We start from the raw sequence: 12,044 nt of genomic DNA on the forward strand, positions 1-12,044 counted from the left end.
CAACTGACCTGGCTGAGTTAACTGTCGATATCACACTGGAATTTCAACTGGAGATCCAATATTTCAAACGAAAAATGATATTGTCTGCATCAAATGTTCCATTGACTGGAAGGATACTTTGAATTGTAATTTATTCAAACAAATTCTGCCTCTAAATGCGTCTGGGACTATGTATTAAAAAGTCTGAGCCAAAATTAAATGAAAATTCCCAAAATCATTTGTTCTGCTTTCTGTCTAATTTTTTCCCCACTCAGAATGAAAAATATTTGATAAATATAACATGAAATGGTCAATTTTTTAAATAATGAGTTATGAAACTCATTGAATTAAGCGGAAAATTGTTCAACTTCTTTCATAAATTCAATGTTCAAACACTACCTGCTTGAGTTCTACCATTTCTTTCTTTCTTTCTCTCTCCTTCTCTCTCTGTCTCTCTGTCTCTGTCTCTTCCCCGATGGAATTAAGGGTAAGTTATTTTTCTCAGAAAATTAATGCTCCTGTCGAAAATTATACAGATTTAAGCAAAGAGGAGTTCGGCTACGAAATAAAGGAAATGATTTGTTTCACTATGTCCCTGAGGTTGGGATTATATATATATTTTAAATATGTACCAGGAAAACAAGGCAGCATATGTTGGTGGACCAGAGTCAAATGTCTCCTCGTTTTCAACCCTGAGGACTCTCTGTAGATTATATCAAAATTACAAACCACGCTTTGCAGATGGCATGGATAATTATTGAAGAACGGTATTACAGCGTGTATTACAACTTTCTCTTGGATGATTTATAACGTGATTGCAATAGCTTCACACTTTTAGCTACATTTTGTTTCAGCGGAGTATTAATCAAATCAAGCTAGCCTTGAGGGATATTCTGAATCCTCACTGTTCCCATTTGTCGAATGAATGGCATGGTGTCGACCTCGCTCTATTGTTTGCACTAGTCTAATTAGCGAAGCTTTAGCTCCGACAGAGTTATCAACAATGTAGTAATTTGTTACTAAAACATTACTAGACTAATTAAATTAGCTGCAGCAGGCACTTGGAATATTCCATGGTGAACAGATAATTTCCTGTCAATTACAGCTCATATTCGCTGCCTGAATGGCAATTTTCCGGACAAGATATACGACTTGCGGCGGCAGTTTTAAATCTTTCTGGAGGCTGATCAACACGATACAAGTTACAAGCTCAAGCCACCTTGGTGATGTCTGAAGAGAGAGAGAGAGAGAGAGAGAGAGAGAGAGAGAGAGAGAGAGAGAGAGATGTCATGGTTTCAGTCGTAAATCCTATTGAGAATAATTACCTTATAGTTAAAGATTGACTATTCCAATTTTAATCGAGGAGTTAAAATTTAGCATAATATCTTCAGGTAAAGTTTGTTTTTCTTCTTTAAATTAGACTGCGTTTTTGCTCAGTGGACGTTTGCCGTTAAATCATTCACTCATTCAGTAATTTTTGTTGCTATATGAATTTGTTCCGGAAATTCGAATGTTTTCGCAGTGAGTATTAACTTTGTGTTTGGACACCAGAACGTTATCTACTGCTATGTGATATGATAACTAATTAAAACCTCTAGAGATGCTTCCCACTCCTAAATAAAAATTACAACACAGCATTGTCCACAAAATTATTTCATATGTGCACACAGATAAACTCAAGCTGAGAGACAGCAAAACCGAATACGATAGAATACCAATTATGTCGTGTCCACAACACAGTGTTAATGAATACCAGTTGTGTCGTGTCCAGAACATAATATGATTGAATTCCAATTATATCGTGTCCACAAATTTCTATCCTGTACATTTGATGTCAATGATGACACAAGACAACCAGTTCAATTTTGTTTATAAGAAAACAATTAATTTGCAGGTGACCTGCACAGTATCTATTACAAAACCACAGTAGAAACACAAAACCCATAATATACAATGTAATGTTTCGGTTTCTGTGTCAAGCAGTTACTTGACTGGTCCATGATAGTTTTCAATCGATAGTGCCATTTGTACATGAGTTAAAATATGTGCTAATGACACTATATTAACTTTTAAAATTTGTTCTAGGTTGATAAATTAACAACTCATGCCTAATATTTTACAATAAAGACAAGTGCAATTTTCTTGCTTGGATGAATTTAAGGCAGAAAACAATATAAATTTTCCCGAGACGAAACATTTTGTATAGACAGCCGTATAAAAAAAATCACATCGTTCTTGGCTTTTCGTCACTTTTCTTTTCGACACTTTTCTTTTCGCCACTTTTCTTTTAATAGTATTATACGTATCCTATAATGTGATGCGATACAAAACCTGGAGTAGAAATCTGAACTTTGATTAAAGTTCTTTTTTAGGACATTATATGACACTAGATTTTCAGGAACTCCCATCACATTATACATGAAATGGTAAGTGTGCTCTAGCGGAAAAAATGTAACTTTAATCCAAAAACGTCACCGACATAGTTCTTGCAGAAGCTGACAGACTTTGTTGTTGTGTTGGTGTCTCACGCCATTTTTCAGCACAAGCTAGGCTATACATGGCGGCCAGTATAAATGGTGATGGAAGAACCCGGGAAAACACAGGAAAGAAACACCGACCCACGAGAAGCTACTGGCAAACTTTCTCACATACCGAAACCGAGACTCGAACCCATTAGTCACAGGTAATATGGCAGTGATCCGTAACGTTGAGCGTTTTATACCAATCGGCCACTCGCTCCTCCCCCCCCCCCCACAAGCTTTAGCTTTGCTACCATTGTACATGTCGTTAGGCTAGACACATTCTATTCAAAGACAAAAATAAATACGGCTATGTCGCAATGTATCTGTCTGTCTGTATGTCTCAGAATAAAAGAAAAATACTGAAAAAGATTTGTGATTTACTTTACTAGAAGAAAGATGCAACAATTTAATTTGAATTAGACAGGTTGATAAGGTACTGCACAAGAAGAATTAAACATAATCCACAGGTTTCCATCTCGAGACTCTATTAAACTGTTGGGTCATTACCGACTAGAACAATGTGAACACCATATCTCACCCTGATGAAATTTCTGCTGACAATATAGTATTATACGAAAGAAAATAGCATTTTGAAATATGTTTATAAGGTACATTTTCCAGGTAAAGTACTGTCAAGAACCCCCGTGATTTATCTTTCAAAATGATATCATTTTGTGAGACGATTAATAGGGCACAATATTTGGATGTATTTCTTGCGCTCATGGTTATTCTTAAAGTGAGTAAATCCCCAATATAATACATTTCAAAAAATTGTATAAAAGCGTTCTTTAATTTCTTTCTGTAAAATGAAATGAAAATGATATCAACATTTTTATTTTTGAGGATTTTAAGAAATTCAGAGCTGAAATGTGCAAAATATTTGATAAACGTTTGGTGCCTTTGAAATTTTATTTTAGAAGTATGAAAACCCCCCTTTTCTAGGGACAAAATCATATAATAATGGCGTTGTCTTTTACAAATTTTAAGGTGGGGATGAGACTCTGAATAAATTCATAAAAGGTGCAAAATCGACCAGATGGGCGACGAACTCGTTACATACAGGCAACATATTCCTCGATATTATTATTGGTAATGTTTAAGTTATGCATTTGAGAGCGTTTCCAAATAACATACACTATACTCCAATGCAAAATCCAAGCCTTAACTGTTGATTAAGAATTACAAGCAGTAATAAGCCAAACGATGTGTCGACCTTGACAAGGGGAAACGGCAATTCTAATAATCTTGACCCCGGATCTGTCTTTCGAGCATAACAGTGTCGGATTGAAACAGTTACATTTGAATGACACAGTTCAGGCTCTTTGAAAAATTAAAGGTCAAATATATTGGCAGTTCATCACCTCCGTATTGGAAATGTTCAGGCCGTTATCCTTAATTAACTGGCAACATGTTTAAGTGGTAGAGAATTTGTAATGGTTTCCCTCAGACTTGCCCGGATGAGCGATGGAGATACTTTCACTAGCGTCGTGAATGTGTACAACTTGCATGTATAACTACACTAATTACGTCAATCATCTTCTAGAACGTACTTTTAGAGTCCTTAAGAAAATCATTAGCATTCTGTATGTCGTTGTTCCTGAAGATTTTATAGCCAGTGAATAACGGCATTTGCATTCAATAGAAAATATAGTTTAAAACATTATTAACAAACTGATGTCAAGGAACAAATCTACACCACTTCTAACTACCTTCTCTCCAGTCGACCGTCTGGACATGTTTGCAAATTTCTTCCGTGACAAAGTACAAACCATCAGAGACAAGCTTGACACCACAAATTAAATTTACTTGTCGTCACCACACAGTTGGGATACAGAATTTGAGCGGTAACCATTAGCAGCATTTGAACCTGTCTCTATGGATTTCGTACTTACAATCCTGATGAACAGTGCACCAAAGTCATGTGAACTTGATCCAATTCCAACATCACTGCTGCTTGAGTGCTTAGGTCCAGTATTGCCTTCACTAACTGATGTTATTAATACCTCTCTCTCATCAGGGGAATTTCCATCATTTTTCAAAACTACCATTGTAAAGCCTCTGCTGAAAAAACCAACAATAGACCATAACGATTTAAAGGACTACCGCCCATTTTCTAATCTCCCATTCATATAAAAAATCTTAGAAAAGGCTGTTCTATCCCAACTTGTATCTCATTTGAATTCAAACAGTCTTTTTAACAATGTACAATCTGCATATCGCCCTTGCCACAGTACTGAAACTACTCTTCTTAAAGTAGTTAATGACATTATCTCTGCTTTGGATAGCGGAAAGATTACAGTCCTCACCCTCCTTGATTTCTCTGCAGCATTTGAAACAAAAGACCATGCTATATTACTTCACCGTCTCCAGCATGTATTTGGCATTCACGATACAGCCTTACTGTGGTTCAAGTCCTACTTGGTTAACAGGACACAAATTGTGTCTGCAAATGGAATACAGTCCAGCCCAGTTGATCTATGTTGTGGCGTTCCAGAGGGGTCTGTTCTTAGACCTGTTCTCTTCATTCTATACACTCAGCCGCTCTCAAGTGTCATAGATCACCATCCAGTGTCTCACCAATTGTACGCTGATGACACCCAAATATACAAATCTAGCCACTCAACTGAAGTTGATGCTACCATCCAAGGTGTGGAGAGGTGCATTTCTGATGTGAAATCATGGATGACATGTAACAAGCTACAGATGAATGGTGATAAAACTGAGGCCATTCTGATCACAACACAAAGACGTTCTCATTCACATCATTAACCTCAAACAATAAATATCAGCAGCACCAACATTAAATTGACAAAATCAGTACGAAACCAAGGTGTTACTCTGGACAGTACTCTCACATTGCACCAACATGTCATGAACATATGCAAGGCTGCATATCTTGAGCTGAGACGTATCAGCTCCATTCGCAAATATCTTTCAGCTGATGCAACTAAAACAGTTATGTGTTCATTAGTACTTTCAAGACTGGACTATTGTAACTCAATTCTGTCTGGTTCATCTCAATATCTACTCCAAAAACTTCAATAAGTTCAAAACACAGCTGTTCGGATCATACTTAGAGTACCACGATCAGAGCACACCTCCCCGCTGCTATGTACCCTACACTGTCTATCCCTTTACCTTGGACGTTTCGACTCCATTCGCATGGAAGCGCCTTTAGACGCCTCTACTCAATTCGCATGGAAGCGCATTTTGTCGCCTCTACTTCATTCGCATGGAAGCGACTTTTGACGCTTGCTATAAACATCGGTCATTTTTAGCGGGTTTTCGTATCGCTATCCTTTGGGGAAAAAACCCTATTAGATACCTCATTCATTGCTGTGAATGACCTTTACGCCAGATCACGTGGTCGCTGTTTATGCTCTGGTCGAAATCTGCTATTTAAAGTAACTCTGTCGTATTCTTCACTCTCCAAAATGGAGGTCACGGATTTCGTTCAGTACTTTTCACGATTAGAATCACAACTATGAAAGCTTCAATAACTTAGGTAAAGGCTCTGATATTTGAAGTAGATAGCAATTAGTTTTTATAAATTATCAAATTCAGATGATTTAGTGATGTAGACACAGACAAATAACTTGTAAATTTCGAGTATGAGAAATGGCAGCTACGGTTGGTCACGAGGCTTCATTGACTTGACGGCACAAAAAATTCTTCTGTGAAAAATAATTACAGAGCTATAATGATCGGACTTTACTCTTAAATTTTTCCCTGCATAATAGATGTGTACCAAAACTGAAAATGGTTAAAATTGCTGTTAAACATAACATACACTATACTGCTTAACAGTAAGCAGGGAGGCCTATGTGTATGGAGTCGAATAGGTAACAGGTGTTCTATTTATAACGCACTGTACTGGGTAACTTAGCTACATGTGTATCGGAGGGCTAAAAAGACATACACTCTATGAGGTAAAGGGGTACCACGATCAGAGCACACCTCCCCGCTGCTCTGTACCCTACACTGGATATCCATTCGATCCAGAATCAAACACAAAATTTGTTCTCTGTGCTACGTTTCACTGACGGACTCTAGTCCAACATACCTATCCGACCAGACGCATGTGTATACACCAGCAAGATACTTACGCTCCTCTTCTGACAATCGTATACTCATTATTCCCACTATGAAGACAAAGTCATATGGACAGCGTTCTTTTGCATACCAGGGGCCAGCAACGTGGAATGAAGTGCCTACTGAACTTAGACACAAAGACACAGCTATCACATTCAAGAGTGCTCTCAAAAGTCACTTATTTCGACCGCAAGAACAAACTTAAAGACCTAATAATGTTTCCTACCTTAAATATTCTCAGCATATTTTTTATGTTTCCTAATTTCATGGTGTTTGTGTTTGTAATCATATCATTTTATATGTTTTTTATTATCTTATAGGCGCTGTCTAATGTTGTAAAGCGCTTAGAGCTTCTAAAGATTAGGCGCTATACAAAGTAGATATGGTGAGCATTAGGGCGTGATTCGACCGGTTCCGAAAAGGTCACTTGTGTTTAATATTGCAGAGTAAATATACACAAACTTGGGGGACAAATGGTAGTTATGTAGTCGCCCGTAGGTTTGCACATGGAGACATCTGAGAAGCAAACGGGAATTGTAATATTAAAATTATCTTTAGGTTTGACATGTGGGAGACACGTGTGGGTCAAATACAAAATTGATATTGAGGGTACATTGTAACATTGTTTGCTGTAGTTGACCTGAAATGGAGTTACATGGTAAAATAGTTATAAGTGGTCATACGGGAATTATCATGATGCCATAGGTGTGCTTGTGTAACATAATGTGGGTCAAACTGAACAAGTATTGTTAACCAATGAAGTGCTATCGGTCAGTTCCATTTTGAAAAAAAAATATGGGCTCAGACTGGGAGCGTAATGTCAAAAGTTTTAGATACTATCCAACACCAACCTGCTTTATCCAGTACCATTGTTTTGTTTACTATGCAACACGCTTGAACAAAGGGAGTGAAATGGTAAAAACGCCAATATGGACGTGACTAAAAGTAGTAAAAATATCGAATTAGAGAATTTGGCGGAGACCGAACAAAATCCGGAACATAACATTAAAGTGAATATGTCTCAAGGTAATACTAAATTCGCATCTGTCGATGACCTTAGCGTGGACTAAAATTAAATAACTGTTACAGACTTTAGCGGACACTAAAACATCTGGAAAAATGTAAACAAAAGCAAAGTTTGCCTTAGACTAAAATAGATTTAAATAATTCCGAAACTGGCAAAGGCTTTAGTAATAACGTTCGCGAAAAGGAAGAAGGTTTAGACTTAATTTGATTTTAAAGTTCCGTAACGAGTGAAAAAATACCCAGAGAAAAAAGTATAGTTGAGAAAGAAAACACAAAGAAATACTAAAATTCTAAATGAAACGGAGTGTACCAAAAGTAAACATGAAAACTTTTCCCAAAACGTAAAAAATGCCAAAATAAAAAATTAAAACATAAAATTGAAACTTTACAAATATATATTTTTGCAAATTTTAAATAAACAAATACTACTGACGTAGAGAAGATTGAAAATAACAAGAGAAATTTAAACAATACACATTTTTGTTTTACAAATTTTGAAACAAAAATAAAAAATTTCACAAAACAATCTGTCAGTTTTATTAAATTTTCTACATACATCAAGGTAAAAAATGAAACAAGTCACTTAATGTTCTAAGGAAAATCCAAGACGGCGTTGATGAAGGAAATATAAACAACATTATAAGCGCACGGTGCACATTGATCCTTGCAATATCACATTATTGATCGAAGTGGATACACTGTTTAATGTCATATCGTCACTGGTATCATCTTCCATTTTTCGGTAATTTATCAGGTCTTGGTCGATAACTATCTTCCTGTTAATGACATCGACATGAATGTCATTAGGTTTTCAATGCATAAGGTCATCTTTAACACGCACCACTGGATTTCAAGACACTGTGTATGAACTGTAAGTCAGAAAGCATTTAAGTTTCCAGGTATTTATTTTTTCTTCACAGATAATGATAAGTCATCATTTCACGCTTGACATTTTCCTTCAAAATATACGTCAAGTAAGTCCATGAACCGGAAGGCTCAGTATTCTGTTGCAAGAAAGTCAATGGATGCAAAGGATGGTTACACAAATGTTTATACCACTTTTTCAAAATCTTATCTTCTGAGATGGGAGTCCATGCATCTTTCAGATACTCTTCCAACTTGTCTTCTTGAATAATCATCGAACGTGTGTCATAATCTTTCCGACTAGGATGTTTGATTTGATATCCATGACATTGTTCTCTGGTCATTTGTGATAGTTCTTCAGCCAAGTGACCAGAAGAAACAGGAGACTAAGTGTTGTTTTTGTTCTGCTCACACAGAGTCAGGGTCTTCGATGTCAGCCATCAAATAAAACATACTTTGATTCAGTCTCAGGCGTACATGTACCCGGGTTCAACGAATATTTGTCTTGTAACCAAACTTCCAAATGCAAGCCATCCATCATTTATAGACTGCGTCCTTCTTGGATTTTCTTATGGTGGCAGTTAAATGCACCAGTATGGTCATCATCATCATCCGCATTCATCGCTTGTCTTTGAACTTGTTCAGCGTGTCAGGTTTCCATACCAGTGAAACATCCATATGTGTGACCTTGGCTGATATTCCGTATGTCTAAAAATATTCCATGTATTCTCTCTTGGGGTATGTGTTAACGCAGCTGCTCCAACAGTTTTGTTATTGTCAGAAGGTGAAATATTGTGTGTGATCCTCACCATCCTTATCGTGTTTTGTTATCGTTTAGGAGATGATGGACCACGGTGTTATTGCCTGGATGCAGCAAACAATAAAATAAAATATTAAAAAAATGGATGGAATGGCAGAGATCTGAGCAGAGATATAGAATAGAACAATACGAGCACCCGCACGTAAAATATAACAATTTAATAAATTACATAAACAAAAATAAAATTGAATATGACATTTGAATGATTCTCTTTCTCGTAGCAATAGAGTTTCAAATATTCACGCGAAATTAAATTACACCGATAAAACAAATATCTCATATAATCCAGTGACTGATCGAACTCAAATTGCTAGCATGTCAGCATCACCTGTTTGATTCCAGTCCTTTCCAAAACACTGTTGGTTATAAGTCGGTGTTCCCATAGTTCTTTTCACTCGCTTATCATCAATCTATGTCTCTTCTCTGGTCTAGAATCACTCAAATTTCCGGTCTCCCTGTTCCAGGACGCTTTCTTTAACAAAAGAGTACTTTTTCTAATCTCGGAGCCAGAAAAAAACATGGTCTGCCTAAAATCGCAAGGGAGATGACATTAAAACCATGAAATTAATCTGGGAAACACACCACTCCTCGATTAGCTTAGCCAATCAGGATTACTTTCTATTACCCGTCAACATTTTAACATTCTCATCGTAGTTAGAATAATCATCTCTAACCCGTATTTATTAATAACTATTCTGGAGAATATCATTTTATGATACATGTTCCAAATGATCCGATATTTCCCAAAAGTGTTGTTCTGGATTGTCTGAAACCTCTCAGTCCCTACACTTTACCCAACGTTGACATATCTGTCAGACAGTTAAAATTCAATTCATCCCCAAACCGAGCAGATCCCGTCCATCGCAGGCAGAGATCTATTGCCAGTCTAGCACATACATTAAGCTTAATAGTTATGTGTCACCGTGACCACGACAAAATGTACCGCGAAATTATCTCTACAACATTTTGCACAATTAAAATTATTCAAGTACAAATCATCTTCGCTTAAGAACGAATGCATTTAATTGGAGCTACATTGGTTGATGAGAACGTTTTGGAAAATTCATTTTTCTTGTGTAAAAGCGGCATCTTTTAATGCATAACATCCGTTTAAGATCGGCGCTACTGGAAGAAAAGCTGGTTTTAACATATCCTGAACCATGTCCTCGTTTCGTAGCTGCTTCTTGGTAAACCGGACGCATGTTACAGTTCGCTAGTGAATTGAAAATGTACTTTCACGCTTAATTTGCATTTGAAGCTATACTATTGTGTGCAAGATCTCCTTTTATACAGACCGCTCCGGTGGCCTAAGTGGGAGGTCACGGGTTAAAACCCGGACTGAGTCATACCAAAGACATAAAAATGGTATTTGTAGCTGCCTCATTTGGCGCTCAGCATTAAGAGGTTAGTGATATGGCTGGTCGACCTGGTGTCAGGATAATGTGACTGGGTGGGACATGATACTAACTGTCTGCGGCATGATGGCCCAGTGCTAGGTATTACTATAAACTGCCACACTGCAGACATCGTATTGATATGTCTGACAAATGGTTAGAACTACGTTAAAATCCAAATCACACACACACACAAACACACACACATTCCTTTTATACTAATATTAACACTGTCAATATGCGATTTACTGACAGGAAGATATTGAAGATGTACAAATTCTCGGTGAACAACTTTTTTGCTCATTAACCATAGGTAGCATTAAAGGACTCGTAGTTGTTATTGTTGCTGTAGGGTTTAAAGACATTTTTTCAGCACAAGATAGGCTATATATGGCGGCCAGTACAAAAGGTGGAGGAAGAACCCGGAAAACCCCGGAAATAACCACCGATTCACGAGGAGCTACTGGCAAGCCTTCTCACATGCCCATATTGGCTGAGTCCGAGACTCGAACCCACGAAGACAGAGGTGACATGGCAGTGACCCATAACGGTGATCGCTTTAGACCACTCGGCCACTCTGGGCCCCCGACTCTTAGTAACGTAGCGGCTGAGTTTCTCGCGACCTTGTACTGGACGATATCATTGTACATACAAGTTAAAATTAAGTCCTTCATTTAATTCTACGTTATTGCAAAAATACCTCTAGAATCGATCGATGTTGTGAATGTCTTTTGATTGCGGAGCTCTATTCGTTTTTTTTTTTTTTTTGCACCAAGATTATCAAACAAAATGGGAGAAAATCTAATGGACTGCGTTTTTCGTCGGAAAATTCATGTTAGGACTATGAAATATGGAATGGTTTTCAACTATTGCACTTATCTGAATTTTCTCTAGTGCTTTGCCAAACTGATCGTTGACACCAAATGAAATCTCAATGATTTGTTGAGAATTAAAAAATCATCCTGCAGCATTTAGTATTGTATTGACGATATTCAACGGTGGATATACCTGCGATAGTAATTTGCACTCGTAAAAGAGATGCTCATTTTTGCCCATGCTAATTGAGCGTGTTCGTTGATTACTTCGACGAGGTAATTTTTTTTTTTTTTAAATTTCGAAACTCCTTCTTCACTAAGTAGACTAAATGGTTTCTACCAAAGATTTTCCCCCAATGAGCTTCTTGATCCAACCGAATAGACCGGGGGTAATTTGGCCATGGAACAAAATGAACTGTTCTTAGGAAATACATCCATAGAATTGTCACTCGGTAAGGTATTTTTAAAAAAGGGTTACTCACAGTTCAGTGGTTTACGACCGATAGCTTTCTTGTTCTCAGTCTTGATTGAT

This window comes from Sinohyriopsis cumingii, unplaced genomic scaffold (assembly GCF_028554795.1).
Source record: "Sinohyriopsis cumingii isolate HCF-2022 unplaced genomic scaffold, ASM2855479v2 utg003209l, whole genome shotgun sequence".
Taxonomy (NCBI): domain Eukaryota; kingdom Metazoa; phylum Mollusca; class Bivalvia; order Unionida; family Unionidae; genus Sinohyriopsis; species Sinohyriopsis cumingii.